The sequence below is a fragment of the Centroberyx affinis genome, unplaced genomic scaffold (assembly GCF_046629955.1).
Source record: "Centroberyx affinis isolate AG114_WGS23_722 - 3 ecotype Tasmania unplaced genomic scaffold, CSIRO-AGI_Caff_v1 ptg000684l_1, whole genome shotgun sequence".
NCBI lineage: Eukaryota > Metazoa > Chordata > Actinopteri > Beryciformes > Berycidae > Centroberyx > Centroberyx affinis.
This window is the reverse complement of record NW_027279305.1, coordinates 252,683-271,920: the sequence shown is the minus strand read 5'-3', so window position 1 is coordinate 271,920 and position 19,238 is coordinate 252,683. Positions and strand designations below refer to the sequence as shown.

General features: G+C 40.0%; 1 pseudogene; it reads right to left on the bottom strand.

Annotated features, from left to right (window-relative positions):
* Positions 1-2,596: 2,596 nt before the first annotated feature.
* Positions 2,597-18,687, bottom strand: LOC139643970 (bromodomain-containing protein 3-like; annotated as a pseudogene).
* Between the last annotated feature and the right edge of the window lie 551 nt (positions 18,688-19,238).

Sequence of the window (19,238 nt, the reverse complement as noted above, 5' to 3'; positions counted from 1 at the left end):
CTAACAAGTGTCCTTTCTATCCATTCAAGTTCTGCGGTCAGTGCTTTGGTGCTAAAAGGTCTTCTCATTTAAACTGCAGGGACAACCCAGCTCACTCCAGTTCATCTGTCCAGTGTTATAAGCTAATTTAAGCACCAAGATCCAGCGGAGCAGACGTTGGTGGATGCAACAGCTGTTTTAACTGAACAGCCTTGGGTGTGTGCCAGTTACTGGAAAGCAGCTGGCAGACAGACAGTCAAAACTACATGTTACAGTGAAGAGGGCTTGCCTCCAATGAGGTGCAGGATAGAGCATGAAAAAGAGTTTGAAAAAGACAAAAAACAACATTTGTGCTTTTACATTTAATTTATTTACAAAAAACAAAAGATAATGCACCTCCTCCCAGGTTAGCAGATACATTAAATGTTAGATTCTACCTGGGATTCCAACTATCAAATCCCTGCCACTCGTCCCATTCTGCAATGAACAAGCTTAAAAACAACTTGATTTGATGACTGACACATACAGGAAGATTAAACTGCTCTGCAAGTGTAACAAGTAACAATTAATTGCCATGCATGTTGAAAAAAGAACAGTACAAATCTTTGTTTTTAATAAGAGGCTATCAAAATATTGTTATCAGAGCCTAAAAGCAGAAGTTAATTTTATTGTATGTATATACATTTACTTTGTCAGTCTTTCACCTCTAAAAAGACCTGGAAAAAATAAAAGACAAAAAGAGCCTTGTATGGGTCACACTTACAAATTAAAATAAACACATTTAATTAGGGCAATGTTTACAACTGAGTGCCACTTAGGAACCCAAACAAATAATTTACCAATTCCAGACAATAACTGTTTATTGAATGATGACAAGTTATTTCCAATAACTTTTTGAATCATCAAATAACTGGGGTGTTTTTCCAGCGATGGAAAGCTTTGAATTTTGCACAAAAACTCTGAGGGGCTGTAACTTGATGTGACACTGAAATAAGGAGGATGTTAAATATAGAGGGTCCAAAGAATCAAAATTAAAATTGAATCACTAAATACCTTACTAGCTGTTCTGCTTCAATAATAGAATTAAATAATAAATAGCAACGTTCAAAAGATAAATTGAGAACATGAAATGACAACCTGAAACTGAAAAGTTAAATCTAAAACCTACTTACAGAGCTACAAAAGAAAATGTTAAACAGAAAGTGTTCCACTGATAAGTAAAAAAATAAATAAATAAATCGAAAAGTGTTAAATTCAAAAGTAAAAACATGTAGGATATTTATTTTTTCGACAACTTCATTTACTGCCGTTTTATTTCTTCCATTTCTCTTCTGAATTTCAATTTTACTATTTATATTTTCATTAACATGTTATTGTGGCATTATTATTCCAAGCAGAGCAGTCATGAAAAAAAGCATTTAGCGAATCTAGATAGCCATTATCCTTTTGATCCTCCATAAGGAATGACTTGCATTCAGAGATGTATATTCCACACTAGAAAGATGCAGTTTTACACACTGCTGTTTGAGTAACGCAATGACATCACTGACAGCAAACCAAACAGACAGGAGCACCAATCTGTCTGCAACAGATCACCAAACAGCAGCAGATGCACTCATGTTGACAAGAAAATAGAAAAAGAAAAAAGTAAGTGGATTGGTTCCAACACCGTAAGCTGCCACAGAGTCCCAAGATGCAGACGATTTTGGCTGCACTGTGAAGCAGTGACACACACATTTCATCACTGAAGTGGTGAAGCGCAATCATTTACGGCATCATACATTCATGAAGGAGCACATTAGACCTAGAGAGAGGCAAAACACATGAGCAAACTCTTCTTCACATCTACAAGACAAGCTTAATGGGAGAAATGTACCTAGACTGATCTATCAAGTTGTCCTTCCTAACCACACCCTCTGTAAAACGAAGAAAAAATTGAGTTAAACATACTTTTGTGTGTACTCTTACACCTGTTCCCAACAGACACTTTAGCTACAGCATTAAAAACTGCAAGTAAAAGAGTCCGCTACTGTGAAAGAAAGAAGCACTGCAAGCCCATTCAGTTAGATGACCACTTTTTAAAACAGGAAATATGCCACTGAAAGGCATCATAGGGTCTAGTATTTATACAATATTAATCCACTGACTTGACCAAAAACGCTCACTGACAATGTTTAAAATTCATTCAGGTCTACTAGAGTGGGCACACAGTAGAGAGGCGATGATACTGGTCCAGTGAGGAAAAAAAAGTTAACATTGGGCCCTGCTGTTGGCACTTGTAGTAAAGATACTGAACTAAACATAAAATAGCTTCATTCTTAACTCATTTAATAACATTTAATAAAACAACGTAATGGTTCACAGTTGTTGGACCAGTCTAACGCAGGTCCACCTAAGTTTGTTACATGTTAAATTTAATTTAGGTAAGTCTGCGTCAAGATTGGTCCTGTGAAATCCTCTAGCAAGGCTTTCCACTGCCTCTTGCTTTTCAGTGGATCTCATGGCTCGTCATGCACACATCAAGTTTGGCTATTCTTTCCTCTGGTGTGGAGCGGACTACAGAGATAATTTACCAACTGTCACATGTTTGAGACCTAGAGAAAACAAAATTCCCGTCAACTTTTAGTAGCCTTTCACTGTGCCTGGACTAATTCAAAGGCACATCAATAGGAAAATAATCAGGAGAAATATTACGCTAAAATGTGCAATAGCTATCTTGATGCAAGGTGGTAATCAAGTTATATTTTCATCCTGATATATTATCTCCTATTTGTAATGCTATCCACAGGACCCCAGAGAGAATAACAACTAAATTGAAAATACCATAAAAATCCATGGACACACACAGGAAATCTGGATGCTTGTGGGGTACAGCTTACTCCCTAGCAATGCTACCAGTGTCTCTTTATGTTTGTTTTTAAGTGAATCATACCACTTTAGTTTGCTAACAGTGTAAAAAAAAAAAATTAGACTGTAGCCAGTAAAATATTGTGAAACTTTGATTTTTGGAACCAGGATTTCCATTCTTATTCTATCCCAACCTCAGTTGACTTTGCAAGAAAGGGTGCCAATAATTATGACAGCAGCACTTTTTTTTTTTTATAATAAGGTGTTGTCACGTGTTGGAAAAAAGGCTATTTTTGCCACTTGAGAATATTTTTTTTTTTGTTTTGTTAGATTTCTGAGAACCTAATAAAGCTATTTACTTGTGTTATATTCTGGAGACTTTAAGTCTTTCAATTCAAGTGATTGTGTACCAAAAAAACATGTTTTTCCATTTGGTCAAATCTGAACACATCTCCTTGAAATAAAGAACAACGTCACAAAATGTATTTAAAATAATCCCCTCACACTTTTTCCAGACAAGGCAATACATTTGAATTGCATTTTTTCACTATAAAATGTTTGGGGAAACCAACTCACTGCACATGAAGAGTTTCATTCCAAAACACCATATATCCATTTTGAGAGATTTGTTAAGTTGACTTTTGTTTCATAATAAAAGTATATCATACAAAAAAAGCCATAATAGTCCGTACATACACACACATGCGTACACACACAGGATTTCAATTGGTAAGCCTAATATAAATTTAAGAAATTTGCATATAATGCATTACAAAAGTAAATAATGTCATTGAACAACTTCGACAAATATCACAATATCAAAAATATCTTCTTATACAGTAACTGTATTTAAAATGGGAGGCAGCTGCAGAGGCAAGTAGTAGATAGCCATTCAGGTTGTTAGCCCTTAAAGAAAATGTTTTAATTATGTTTTTAAAGAATACACACTTTGTAATTTATTGATTATTAATTATCTAATTGAAGAGTTTCATTCCAAAACGACATATCCACCATTTGAAAGCACTGACACCTTCTCTAAAACAACGATGGCTAATATTAAAGTCCATTATGGGTAACTATTACAAGTTAAGTGTCATCTTGAGACCTTTACTTACAAATCAATTATGTTTTTGAAGATAGATCCATCTGTGATTTTGAAATTTTGACTGATGAAATTTAGGAAGCAAATTTTTTCCAAAGTGTGAATATAGTGTTTTGGAATGAAACCCTTAAATTGTCCTGCTGTTTGCCAGTGTGTCACCTTGTTTGATGCAGTACCTTTTCAACGATGCAAAGGCAAACAGGAACTATGTTGCTCTTTGCCTTTATAGGTCAGAACTGATCACCAAAATGGCAAATTTCTCCAGAACTTCCACATATCAAAGGTTACTGTCACTAACTATGTTCAGTGTTTTCCACATCTTGGGCTCTTAAAATAATCTTTTGGAGTGATTTTTGAGCATTTTAATTGGATAAGTGCCAAAACAAATGACAAATATCAATCCCTAACTGCCAATTATCAGCCTTTATATACTTGAAGCTGGTTTGAGGTTGTTTCTTGTTTTCCACATTATTGTTAATCTCTTTCCTGTTTAATGTCCAACAAGAAAATATTAAAATTTACAGCTTTCCATGGTCAAAATAGTAATGGATCCATTTTGTGGTGGCAGTGAATTGACCCTACTGACAGCTTAAACAGCTGCTATTGAGAGCTGTCCAGCACGAGGGAAAACACATCAAAAGAACACTTAACATTTCTATGAAAAATATCACAATTTAAATGGGCCTACGTTTATACAGTATATGGGGAAAATAAATAGCAAAGACAAAATGAAAGACAGAAATAGGATATTGATTGAAGCTCAGATGTGAGGAAATGTGTCCCTTGAATTTCACGCCAGCAGCCCAAGCATCCTATCCAGCTGTGTTTTGGATATATAGCGTTTTGATAAGAAACAGCAGTGACGGATATTGCGGTTCATAAATAAACACACTTTTGATCGCATCTAAAGGGCACATTGTAATATAACGAGAACAGCCATAACAAGCGATCTTTGAACCTTCATTTCCCATGTAAAAAAAAAGAAGAAAAGAAATGGCAATTGAAAATTTGGCATGTGTTGCAGTTTGGAAAAAATCTCTTCATATATCTCACTGTGAAAAATAGATATATATAACCGATATAGTTCACCAAGTTACTGTTTCAGTTGGAGTCACTGTCTGAACTGGAGCCGCTGGAGTCGCTACTGCCCGAATCTGAAGAACTACTGCTGCCGCCGAGATGGGATCCAGCTGTACTGCCTTTCTCTGGATGAGGGGAAATAAAGGCAGCAGTGACTTACTTGTATAACCAGATAAAACAAACACACTCAAAAACAACAAACAGTAATAATCAAAAACACATAAAAAGCTAACAACACACAGAACCTGACCATATGCAAGTGCATAGAGGAAGAAAATAAAAGTATGATTCACGTAGGTGCATGATTTTAGTAAAAACTCCTTTGAGCTCAGAGACAGACCTTCATGTCATATCAGATTTACCGTAAATACGACCTCCCGACTGGGAAAAAACATCACATCAACCTCCTTTTGGTAACTACAAGTAGGATAAATAGGACTCTTTTGCAGGCTCAGATTTCTCCCACTTGGCGTCACAAATTGTGAAAGCGGGTCAACATGAGTCAGTAAACACTGCAGCGAAGCTGCCGATGTCGGCAGTCCAATACAATAAAAATCAAAATTACCGGTTATTTTCACAGTCACACAATCGAATCTACTTACAAAAAGTGAGTAATGACTATCACGCTTTGTTTACGGTTGATTATAAATTCATAAACAAAACATTATTTTTAATGTGGGAGTTAAACACGTGAACGCTTCCAAGTTGTAGCAATGAGATGTGTCATCTCATTCTCACGCTTCGTCCCATATGACATGAACGCGGCATCAACTGCTTTTAAACACTGCAGACCTAAGAAAAGTCCAGGTGCCGAGGGAATAGCTTGAACCCTAGTCAATTCATATGCAGAGCAGTGGGGGTCCAATTTTTAACTACATCTCTTAGCTGGCATTTATTACAGCAGAGGGTGCTGTCTCTGTGGGAACGGTCTACTGTCTGGTGCCTGGTGCAAACAGCAGCTGCCCTAAGGTTCCCAGAGACTACAGGTAGAATGTCCTGTCTTCTTTAGTGCTGAAGTCTTTTCGAGAGAACGGTCATGACCAAAACAGAGCATCTCTTTTGACCCGTTTGAGTTTTTCATATGGGGCCAAGTGAGGTGTACAAGACACTGACTGCTCTCACTCTGTTTGATCTGATCTTCAACCACTCGGGAGGCCAGTAAGAACCATGCCCGGCTACTCTTTTGTCAATTTTTCATCAAATTTTAACACCATTCAACCCCAGAGGAACAAAACTTCTGAACACTTAGGTCCATGCGAGTTTATTTATTTAACCAAGCTTTCAGTCTAGTTGACCTTCAACAGGGCATCTTGCCCAATTGTACTGTGTGTATTGTAAGCCCTGATGAAGGTAAGCTAGACTGAAAGCTTGGTTGAATGGAGAAACTTGCAGTGTTCAGAAGGTTTTTTTTTCCCTCCACTTTGGCCTCTAGCACCTTAGCAAAGAGAAGTGTGAAGAGTGTGCATTTATAGAAAATGATTTTTAGAACAATGTGATGAAGTGTGGTATTGTCAAGATATGGACGAATGAAGTGTCTCAAACTCCAACTGTCTGACCTGACTAGCTATTGGTGACCATGGTGCCATGGCAACTGTGATAAAAAAAGGACAGTCGTGCCTGCAGAGTTCCAGGCTGGCAAGACCTTGATGACTCCGTCTTGCTTCAAGTTGGTGCTAACATCATATTACAGAGATGAAGCCTTTACAGAAGCTATGTTTACAGGAGTTCGATGTTTTAGCATTTCTGCCAACAGGCTCCTTTGCTCGATTGGGATTCGGCATCCGTTTCCATTCCATTTACATTGCTTTCTCCGCCCCTTTTGCGTGAAATAGGTAGGGGTATTAAAAAGGGTTTCTCACTGGCGTATGAAACCCTGGTAGAGGTTGGTAAGTTCAGTAGCCTAGTTCAGAGTGACATATACAATAGACAGGTGGTAAACAAAGGAAATGCCATCATCTCTGACTGGGCCCACCCCTTACATTCTGTGTCTAAGGTACTACCTCAGTTCAGTCTTACTGCCAAGAAAAACAGGTGTAAGGACTCCTTTAACTCTACAGTATTAGGCCTCCTAAATGTTGGCAGAAGGAGGAAGGAAGGCTATGATTGTTTGTTGATCATGATGTCAACAACTGGTGGAGACAATAGCGGTGATAAGGATGATGATGTGTCTGAACTTTATGAGGTTGCCTGAAACTCTGTATCAACACATTACATTGGTAGGTCACTGTTGTTATTGTGGCTGTAGTTTTCATGTAGTAAATGTTTAAAAAAGGCGGTACAAGACCTCAGTACTTACGTTCGGCTTTCCTCAACTTCTTATGTAAACAAGACTTGACATATTGCTCGAGTTCCCGCAGAGTGGAGGGCTTCAGCGTCTCAAAGTCTATCTCAATCTCGTCGGGGTTGGAGTCGCGTAGTGACGGTTCTCGTGTCTGGATGATGCGCACCACACGGCCCAGCTTTGCCCCAGGTAACCGGTTAATGTCCAGGCTCAGCTGGTGCTTCTCATCGTATGTCATAGGCAGAGATTCATCATCTGAATCGTAGCCCCTGGCTCCCTTCCTTGGTTGCCTGGAGGACAAGACAAAAACTATCAAAGGTCTGTATGGAGTGATTTAGTTTGAATGCAGAGGCTGTCAGTTATGTAAAACGTCCTACCTGGAGCTCGTGTTGACAGCACCTTTCTTCAGCTGGCCCTGCTTTCCTGCCTTCTTATCCTCGTCTGTATTGCCTTTACTGTGCATGGCATCCTCTCTGTTGTCTTTCTCTCTTTTCTTCTTTGGTTTACTCACAGGGTCCTGAGAGAGTGCGGCAAGCTGTTCGTGGACAGCTTTAAGCTGGGTAGAGAGCCAATGAAGATGGGTTAGCATGGTGCCACATGGCAATATTACCACAATAAACAGAGGCACAAGACTGGAGAAAACTTGGCTATAGATTTCCAATGAAAATACCACACCTTTCAATCTCAAATTATCTTGATCCACAATGTTTTCTACAAGTATAACTGAAGAACACTAAATGGATGTAAAAAAAAAGAGCCAATGTCCCGCCTTTACTCCCTGCAATAACATATACCCACTGAGCACTTTATTAGGAACACCTTACTAATACTGGGTAGGTATCAGCTTTCAGCTCAATGTCAACCGGCTACCAAAGTGACATCCTCCTCCAGGTTGGACGTGTTGCATTCTGAGATGCTTTTCTGCTTACCACAGCTGTAAAGAGGTTATCTGAGTTACTGTCGCCTTTCTGTCAGCTCCAACCAGTCTGACCATTTTCCTCTGACCTCTCTCATCAACAAGGCATTTCCGTCCACAGAACCACGGCTTACTGCATGTTTTTTTGTTTTTCGCACCATTCTGTGTAAACTCTAGAGACTGTTGTGTGTGAAAATCCCAGGAGATCAGCAGGTTCAGAAATACTCAAACCAGCCCGTCTGGTACGCCACGGTCAAAGTCACTGAGATCAAATTTTTTCCCCTTTCTGATGTTTGATGTGACCATTAACTGAAGCTGCTGACCTGTATCTGCATGATCTTATGCATTGCACTGCTGCCACATGATTGACTGATTGGATATTTGCATGAATAAGCAGATGTACAGGTGTTCCTAATAAAGCGCTCAGTGAGTGTACATCTTCTATGCAGATAGTATCTAGATGTGAATTATCCACATTTCATTTACATCTGCCAGGTTCAACATTATGATTTTTTTCATAACAGCCAGCAGGCAAAAACTTTTTTTTTTTTTCTTCTTAAATTTAGGTAATTTATAATTGTAAAATGAAAAACATTGACAGTTGTTAATATACAGCAGCAAAATCACAGAAAAATCAAACTGAAGAAGCTTTTCTGTTTTTCTGTAAATGTAACCAGCAGTAATATGTAAAAAAAACAAAACCAGCATGGAAATTCATGAGGCTATTAAGTCTCTCCATCCATCTTGCCGATATATTAGTCAGACTTGATGAAGGGTTGTCAGCTAGCTGCTTTACTTCAATGCATCTTGGATGCATTTACTCCTGGGTTTAATGTAGTTATGCTCTACTCAGACAAAATCTGGCATGTTAATGCTATCTATCTTGGGTATAAAGAGGGTCAGTTTCTCTAAAGATTTACATTTTTTAGAAAAGTCAAGAACACTGAAAATGTGATCATTTAGCTCAAATGAGATACATTTAAACTTGCTATAAATTTGCTGACTCAAGAACGTTCAACATGCTGGTGAAGCCCTCTGACCATGTCTGCATTCAAAAGCCTCATCAGAGCCTTGATGGATGACCTGACAGTAACGGCTACATTAGTGCCAGACTGCAGATGAATCTTCAAGGGCCTTGAGAAGCTCATCACTTGGGACACTGATCAAAATTCAGATCCATGGTGTTGATGAGGGAAATTTGGTTGACAAATTTCACATTTCTCTAGAATGTGCTCTGATTTCATCCATTCCAGAAAAATCTACCAGAAGCCTGAGCGAGATCTTTGACTGCATGAGGGATACTGTCCATCTAGAAATCTAGTCTACAGCTAGAGACTGCTGGCGGCAGTCAAAAAAACCCAAAAGAAAACCAAGACTGCTAGGAAATTTCAAGACCTGGATTTGACACCCTCCCTTCTATGGACCTCAGGGTAGAGGAGTTGCGTGCCAGCAGGATGATGGGGATGCGACAGAAAGTTTCACAGAAGAGACAGGAACAGGGAATGGACAATAAAACCTCTCAGTCTGAGTTATGGCAGGCCAAGCCTCAGCGAAATCAGTCTACAGCATCCTCTCCAGCCTGCCCAACCTCCTCTGCTAGGGTAAGACTGGGTTACTATCATGCCCCCTCAGGCTCAGGAGAGGAATCCTGCAGTACAACCTAAGCTACTGCCCGAGTAGCCCTGAGAGAAGGCCACTATCATTGGTTCTACCAGGTGCTGCAGGCTCGAACAGACACCATCTGCAGAGGCATCACCCAAGGGAGCTACTGCTTTATCAAAGTGAGGGAGAAGCCCCAGGCAAGAGGGTCAGTTGGGTTCTTTGGTGCAGCAAAATAATGGAGGTTGAATATTGGCCCAGAGATGGAGCTCCCAGAAACTATCACAGGAACTATGCCTGGGCAAACACTGAACTATTGACAGATTTTCATGCTTAATCTGTCAAGGAGGAAAAGTATGTTTTAGAGTATTAAAGTGATCCGATTAAAGTGATTAAAGTAATCCGCGAGATTGTTGATTTTTGTTTTAAACTACACTTGGCAGTGATCACTTCACAAAAGTGTAACCAGTTCTTTTGACATCACTGACTGACAGCACCTGCCACAACCCCCAAACAGGCAAAGATGGACTGTTCTACTGAGACTAGAGAAAGATGAACAAGTGTGCTACTGCTTTATAGGTGCATGGGTGGAAGGGTGGTATGCATGATTGGAGTGAGTCAAACCAAGTTGACTTTAAAACTCCACCTGTTCACACCAAACTGCTGTGGTAGCACAGTGTTGTTGTAACTAAGTGAACCTGCTGAACAAAATGTTTAATTCATGTGTTGACTGCCACTATAGCCACTATACGAGCGCACACTGTATTCCGTTATGTAAAGCTATTGTGGCTCTATGCAGCAAGCATCACACACGAATGCACAAATGAACAAACACACAGAGCCTGGCTCTTATAGATCTGCTCCTCCCGAGCACAGTACAGTAATCTTAGCACTAGATCTAATAGCAAAACAGAGCGGCAAAGCAGACATTTATTTGTATGAAAATGTTGCAGATTATTACTTAAAGTCTACTTGTAGGAGGTAAAATACATAAAGAGGCTGGTTATTCTCTAGCAATTCACACCCCTAGATAACTAAATAAACATGCATTAACAGGAAAATTTAGTCATGAATGTTCACACACAGACAGACCAGTATCTGCCCTACCAGTAACAAACACCACATCTATGGCACATATTCTCACACTATTATACATTGACCAGTTATGCTTCATGAAGAAAAAAATGTCATGATCTTGGCTTTCATCTGGATTTTAAAGGTAGTGGATCCAAGTATTCTATGCCTGTATTTGCAAGGAAATGCAAATGAAAAATGCGGTAGAGGATGAATTTTTTGGTCTATGGTGATGATGAAACCGTCAAGAATACTCTATCTCAGGAACAGGTAGAAGTTAGAAGATTTGGAGATAGAAATTGGTGCTGAAACCCACCTGTTCTGCGCCCACCTGCTCCTGCAATTCAGCAAGTCGGGTGGTGCGCTCCTCCTCAGAGTCAGATTGGTCCAAACTGGAGTCATCGCCACTACTCTCACTAAAGGTCGTGCTCTTAGTGGACACGCCCCCCACTGATGAGGCCAGCTCTACAGGCTCGTCCGGCATCTTTGCAAACCTTTTCTCAAACACACCCTGAAACAAATATATTCACAAAGAAGATGAAGAGTCAAATAATGGACAGCTGGAGCTAGAGAACAGCCAAAACGTTGGTTTCACTTTAAGGTCTTAAAGAGGCAATTTGACAATTCAAAACACACCTGAAGTTTCCTGGCCCTAGCAACAACATCGTGATCTGGGGGGTTATATTTGTAGCAATTTGAGAAAATTAATCGGACATCTGCAGCAAAACCTTGTGCATCCTGGTACTCTCGTCCATCCATCTTTTTCTGGAAATCAACAATTTGATGTTATCAAAGCAAATAATACCATCCATAACCAAATGTACATCATCAAAATTAAAAGTTGAACCACAGAGAGAATAAGAATGTGTTGCTGTGTATGCATTTTAGGGATGTCAATGGTTAACTGTTAATCAGTTAACCACCGAGAATATTTTTGACCGGTTACGCATGTCGGTCTATAGGTTAATTTGCATAAACACTCCGCTCAACTAGCAGTCTGAGCAGGGCTGCCAACTTTCAGGCTTTGATCGAGAGACTCACGCAATTGACACTTTTCACATGCTCTCACGCCACATGTCCATTTTCATATGCAGTGAAAAACAAATTCATAACTGATAACGTCGCGACGCGAAAAGAGACACTGACAGCACGGACAGACAAGACAGAGCAGCACCGTGCAGCAGAGAGTTATTCAGACCATCGGGGGAAAGCAAGAAATATACACAAATCTATTATATTGTAATTTATTCCCACGCATGCTGCTCAGAGTAATCAGGACGTCTGTGTCTCTCCCTCTCTTCTCGCACCGTGCGCACGCAGGCAGGAGTGAGAGTGAGTTACTATGGTTACGGGGACGCTCTGTGTTTCTGTCGCTCTGAAACTTTCTCGCGGTTCCCAATAATAGGTTTTTAGGTTAGTATGCCAATGCAAAATCATGAATGGAAGTACCTCAATGCTGAAATCTAGTAATATAACATAATATAAAAAGCTCATTGAGTCAATGGAGTGCCGGACTAAAAGGAAAGCCCCACTTTCTTGTATTTCACATCATTACGCGTTTTTTTCTTAAAAATTAACTGGTTAGTTTCCGGTTAATAGGTGTCGGCCTATCGAAAGCAAAATTAACCGAAACTGACATCCCTAATGCGTTTGTGTAAATACACATACTTTGACAGTGCCGAGATCCATAGGGTATTTGATGATGTCATGGTAATCATGTAGCTCCAGAGCCTCGGCATCAACAGGCTTGTAGAAAGGCCAAGCATATGCTGCGTGTTTCTTAGACAGCATGTCCTTCAGGATACCGTCGCAGTACCTGAGCTGTTCGCTCAGTCGACCCGGTTTGGTTGCATGCTGGGGCAACTCCCTTTCTTCAAAGTCCTTCCTGGGAGGCTTGATGGCTCTGCCTGCGCTTTCACGTCTCCGCTTGCTCTCCGGTAAATCACTCAAGCTGGTGATGATTGCCGAAGTCATGAGGGTGGTGGTGTCAGCCTTTCTCTTCAGCCCTTTCTTCTTAATTAAAACACACAAAACACCACAATAAGGGTAGATGCTCCTTATCCTCTGTAATTTAAAGATAACATTATAATTAAGGGTCGGTGGCACAAATGGTGACTCACTCTGATGGCAGTCTGGAATGGCTGGTTGGGGGTTGAGGGCGAGTTGGAGGTAGAGGAGTTGAGGCTTGTCTGATATAAGGGTGGTGTAGCTGGAGAGCATGAGGTCACAGTTCCATCCTGCCCACCTATGTGTGTTTATTTAGACAAATTAAAAGATAAAAGGCAGAAAAAATAAATACATTTGGAGACCAAGTAGTAATACTATGTTCTGCATTTCTTCAAGTATGCAATGTGCTACATTTAGAGTTTTCTTATCAGTACACTGCTAGGAAATGAACTGCAATGACACCTAATCTAATCTTAAACAAACCTTGTTACCATTTTAAAGGGCAGCCCCAATGATATGCTTCATGCTTTCAATTAGTCCAGTTTGAGAGGTCTTGCTTCATTCAAACATGTCAGAAATAAATCACGGGAGTTGTGAAGTGTATCTGTGCTGGCCTTTGTGACAAGTCATTTTATAATGATATATTTAGATAAAATTCTGCGAAACTTTAGAGTAGCTTTAAAGCTCCACAAGGCAAGATTTTTGTTTAAAAAGACACCCATCTCATCAGCCTAAATCACAAAGTGGGGCTGCAATAGGGAAGAGCATACCATCCCCATGATTTAGACCCTGTAGAGTCGCACTAATTTTATTTCGGTGTCGGGTATGGACACCTCTCTGGCCACAAGAAGTGACAAATCAAAATTTAAGAGCAAAATTCAAAACTGCCTCCCAAACAGCAGCGAGCAGCACTCTGTCCAGAGAAAGCTGGACTCAGTGTTAGATCTTTTGTCTCTCTCATCCCTTTAGTATCCTTTGGTATCCTTTGGTATAAAGCATCACAGACCGGCCGGGTTGGTAAACATGAGCATGCTGTGTGCTGTTTAACCACATCATATGATTTCTGGGCATTGAAGTTCAAATTTTCAATCAGTTACCTCTCGCTGCTATATGGAGCTGGCAATGTGAGAAGTTGCCTAGTGTACCTTTAATACAAGTGATAGTTCATTACCTGGCACGATAGTTTTTTTGGCCTTGCCTTTGGGTGCAGGAGGTAAAAGCTCCACTTCCCCTCGCGGCATCTGGGCAACTTTTTGCAAGAATATCTTTTCCAAGGCAAGGGCCATCAGCACTATGTCATCTGTTGGCTAGAGTAAAGTGGGAAATCTATGAGGCATTGCCATCTGTGAGGCTAATCGACATGGTGTATTTTCGCTCATGTAGCTTCTCACCTTGTTATATATGTAGCAGTTGGTGAACATGGTGTTGAAGTCTTGCATACATTCAGTAGCACTCCAATAGTAGTTGTTTTCCAGTCGTTTCTTGATGGTTCCCAAGTCCATAGGAGTTGTTATTATCTTATGATAGTCCTAATTATCAAAATAAATCAATGTGTCAGACGCATACAGTTTTTTTTTTATTCAAAGCCATCAGGTATGTAGTTTAGAAAAGAATATGAAAAGCAAGCTTAAGACAGAGGTACAGTATGTGTCATCATCAGTTTTATGTAACGTTTTTGACTTATTATGTAACATTTTTTTTTACTTGTAAAATCAAGATTGCTGGGTAGCTACATACTGAAACTGTCTTTGAGACTGAAGACAATTTCTGTGTGGCTTGATGACAGTTTCTGTGTTGCTTGATGAAACAACGGCTCTGACATAAAATCTGCAAACTACTCACCGGTAATCCAAGTTTGACTGCATCGACAGGTGTGTAAAAAGGCCAGGAGAACTGGTGCCGCCACAGGGCCTTGATCACCACGTTCTGCATGTACTGCAGCTGGTTAGTCTTCCGGCCTGGCTTGGTGGGGTTGGTCACCTCCGGGGGCGGGGGGTTGACAGGCTGTGGGGGGTCTAAAGTTGGTGTTGTTACTGCCGACATGATAGCAACAGGAAGGGACCAGGGTTCAAGAACGAGCCACAACCTCTGCTGATTGCAGTTATCTTCAGTGAGTTCTGTAGTTTCTGTCCGTCAGCTCTTCAGAGGCTCTAGAGGAGCACCATCCCATTTCAGAATCCCAAGGTGCGACCTGTTGGCATCAAAACAAAACCGGAGTTGAAATACCTGTTATATGAATTTTGGGTGAAGCTGGTGTGGTGTCTTTTAACTTCTTTGTCAAATGTATGTACTATTAGCAGCTTACAAACCAATATGTTTGCATATGTATGCTTGTTCGACTACAGTCTTGTGCTGTTGCCAACCCTCTGTGCTACATGCTTTATGTGCTGCTTTCTCATAACTGTTCTAATATCTGCTTAAATGTTGTGCAGTTTATATAAGTCATGTGCCAAACATATTCTATTCTATGTGTTTCAATAAGTTAAGCGCTGCCCGCCCATCCACATATTGTTCTATTTATTGTTTAGGCCAGTATGTAAACATTGCTCAGCTACAACCACAATAGAAAAAGGCAATACAGTAGGAAGAGGTCAAGCTTAAGTAAAACTGCACTGAACAGCAAGAAACCCACAACACAGAGATCATTTCACTGACACTTGTTCCATTATAGATAATGTTTTATCATAACATCACAGAAAGAAAGACAGGAAGAAAGAAAAAGAAAGTTCAGTCTCACAAAGGTGTCTCACTTTTAACAGGTCATAAAGTCGTGACAAGTAATAAACAGAACTGTACAGGGGGAAACTACTGAATTAACAGATAGTAAAAAGGGCTGTTATCATGGTGACTGTGTTTAGAGATCAGCAGAAGCACTTGCCTTTCTGTGATGATTTATTATATCAGTTATTAGGCTACATCAGATATAATAAATGTTTGTGGCATTTCCAGGCCATTGACACACACTGGCTTTAAAAGAGGGCCTCTAACAAGCACCAGGTGGCTCACATTAGTTGTCATTAGTTATCAATATTGAATGAAATTTAGGCCTACTGTTGCACATTAAATGCGCTGAAATCCTCTTTTCATAGGATTCCTGACAGTGATTAATGCAACGGACTGCATTCATACTCCATCACACAGCCCTGGGCAACATGAGGCGGACTTTGTGAACATGAAATCTTTTCACAGCCTCAATGTGAAGACACAATATTGTATCAATGAGAAGAACACTGTGTATTAATGACGGGCAGTGATAACAATTTAGCACATTCTATTAGCAGTCTTGTTTGACAGTCGTTATTATTATGTGTTCAAACCAAGGCAAGATGGATAAGGAACCAAAAACAAAACATTCCCCACAAGCATTACTGCTGAATAAAATCATGACAGTTGCGCCTGTTACATACTATACACAAGCAATGCACAAGCAATGCACACAACAACACAAAGGGAAACACAAGGGACATTTCTCGCATTCTTGTGTAGCAAAATGTGAACTCCAAATTTTGTAACGTGATGCTAATGCATGTTCAAATGTCATGCGTTTCAGGTAGAGGCGCTAAACGCAAATACTGCTGAACAAACAACTACAAATGAAGAAGTGGCCAATTCTGGTGTAAACACGACTGTCATGGGTAATCAGATGTGATACGATGAAGTAGGTTATCAACTTTTGATGCCGGCATCCAAAAATATTGAAAATGCCTCACTTCATCAAGTTCCAAATGGGCAAAATGAGAGAATAATATTTCCATCTTGCATTCTCAACCTATTTAATGGACAAATGTACAATCTTCTGTTCAACTGTTTCTTTTGTCGGCGATTTAGAATGTATAAAAGTGGACATGGAGAATAGTGGCTTTGCTTCCTCCTTGTGGATAACATATTTATAACTGCAGACAGGGCAAGGAAACCAGTAGAAGTGCATGTACTGTGTAAACAGAGAGCTTGCATATGTCTTGCCTTGCGTTAAAGCTAGGCTATAATACAACTTTTCGCCTTGTGACAGTTAGTGTAGCCTAGTTAGTCTCATCCTCCTCCCCCTCAGGGTGTCATGTTCCACCTCAAGACTTGTAAATCATCTTGATGAGCACTCTACCTTCAATTGTCATCAAGCCTCAGGCTGAGGTAACAAACATCCATAAAGCCAACACAGGCACTTCAACTAGGCTAGATGGCAAACGCACAACACAGGAAATCTGCAATTTAAAATTCAATGTCGACGTTCATCTGTGATTTTCAGCAGGTCTAATCTCCGCATTTATTTTATCACTGTTATTTTGTTTCTTACTGCTATCTGCCATTGTTGTTGTTGCTTGACTTCCTGATAGCCAACACCCAGGTCACCTCAGGACACTCCCACACCACATTTGCCTACAGCACATTGTATAGGCCCAAAAACATCACAAACACCACTGAAACAACAGTTTCAGGCAAATGGGGGAATTTGGGTATTTACACATAAGGTCACAGACACAAACTGATAATGTATAAGATATTGTTTATGTATTATTTTAACAACAAAACAATGTTTCTTGTAGCTATAACTGGTTTGCACCAGACTTTACTTGCCCAACTATGCGGGAAGCCTTCAAATATCGCAGTATGGTGGTATTGCAGTGATGGCTGAAGCCCATTAGACTAAATAAAACTTGCAAGCAGATAAGAAAGAAAGAAAAAGAAAGGAAGGAAGAAAGAAAGAAACAGTTTAATTTCAAACAATCTGTATAACTTAGCAAGTCTACTTTGATACAATTTTAAGTGTCACGCACAACGTAGCACAATTAAATCAAAGCCGTTTTGAAGACAGCATCTTGAAAACAAAATCTTATTTGATGCCAATTCATTTATTGGACAACATACCATAAATTGAGTGAGTATTTGTAGTATGAATTGCTGCATACAACCGAGTAGGCCAAACTACAGGACAAAATAAACGTAGAATGAGTACTAGTATACAATGTATAGTGTCAGATGTTGCACCAGCATTATTAACTTAATAAAATGTATTCTTTACTGGAATACACCTTTGAAAACAAGACAAGTAGGCTATCAAAAATACTCAAAAGCAACTTTGTCAAGTCAAAATTGACTGGAGGTCTGAAATGAAATGCTTTCTGCTGTCAGTGTATATGTGAGAAGTAATAAGTAAAACCAAAGACGTTTAAAAAAAAAACGATACAAAGAGTAGAAAACTAGTCATAACACATCGCAGAAACCTGCAGTTCAAAGTTGGACAAGGTTTGGACAGAGCAGAGGGTTGTGTCAAGTGTTTTGCTTGACAGATTCAGTAAAGTTAATGTTTGATTGATGGCTGGCTTTTACCTGTCGAGCCAACAGTTCATGAGCGACAGGTTAGTCACCACATCCACTTACATAGTTGACAAGCTAACGCTAATTAGCTAAACAGGTAGCAAACAGTTAGCCTCCCTCTCTGCCAAGTAACGTTATCACATCCTGAAATTATAACGTAACCACCAAACAGTTTAGCTCCAAGTTATTTTCACTCATGGCCACTACTTTGTAGAGAAATAATAGCTCCAATGACGTACAAATACAAGGAAGCTATCTAGCTGAGCTAACGTGGAGAAAACCAAGCAAAGCTAACGTTAATGTATGTAGCTAGCTGGCTAAAGCTCGCTACTGGTAGAAACGTGGAGAGTAGCTAGCATCACAGAACGGATAAAACACCCAGCCTTACGCCTCCGTTCAGTAAATAAAAACTGATAGCATGTCAAAGTTTGATATTTGTTAATATATTACTTTCTTGCGGCCTACTTGGGATTTTGCTTGCAACCGGAGACTTTTGCTTGCAGTGAAGTCCGAGAATCCTGCTTTATACTGAGGATGTGAAGTACCAGCGTGAAGCGGCAGTGACTTCTGACAAAGAGCCTTCACGGTAAGAGGACCACTCAGACAGTAAGAGCAGTAACGCCATTGGTATCGCGTTGCGTATCAAGTCGCATTCGTCGTTTACGTAGCTGCTTGCGCAAGGAATCACGGGAGAGTCACAGGGAAGACGTGTCCACCCGCCACCCTCCGTCTGTGTGCGGCTCAAACAGACTCCAAGAAATTAGGTTTCGTGAAACATTTTATTTTTTAATTTCTTCATTTAGTTTCCCCATCACTGAAGAGATGAAGTAGGCTAGGTCTCTCTGCCTTAAAGAGCTGCTAACCCTAAAATAATTTCATTAGTCTGGATTTCAATGGAAAGGCCCATGTCCCATGATGGTCTCAATGCTGTTTCAGAGGCTTTTCCACCCTGACAAGAATGAAATTCTGGGGGTAAACACTAAATACTTGTGATTCTAGGGCATGAAAATGGTCAAATTTAAAGATGTTAACTATCAGCACAAAATATCGTCAGCTTTAGTACAAACCCTAGTAGGCTACTAACCCTAGTACTAACCCTA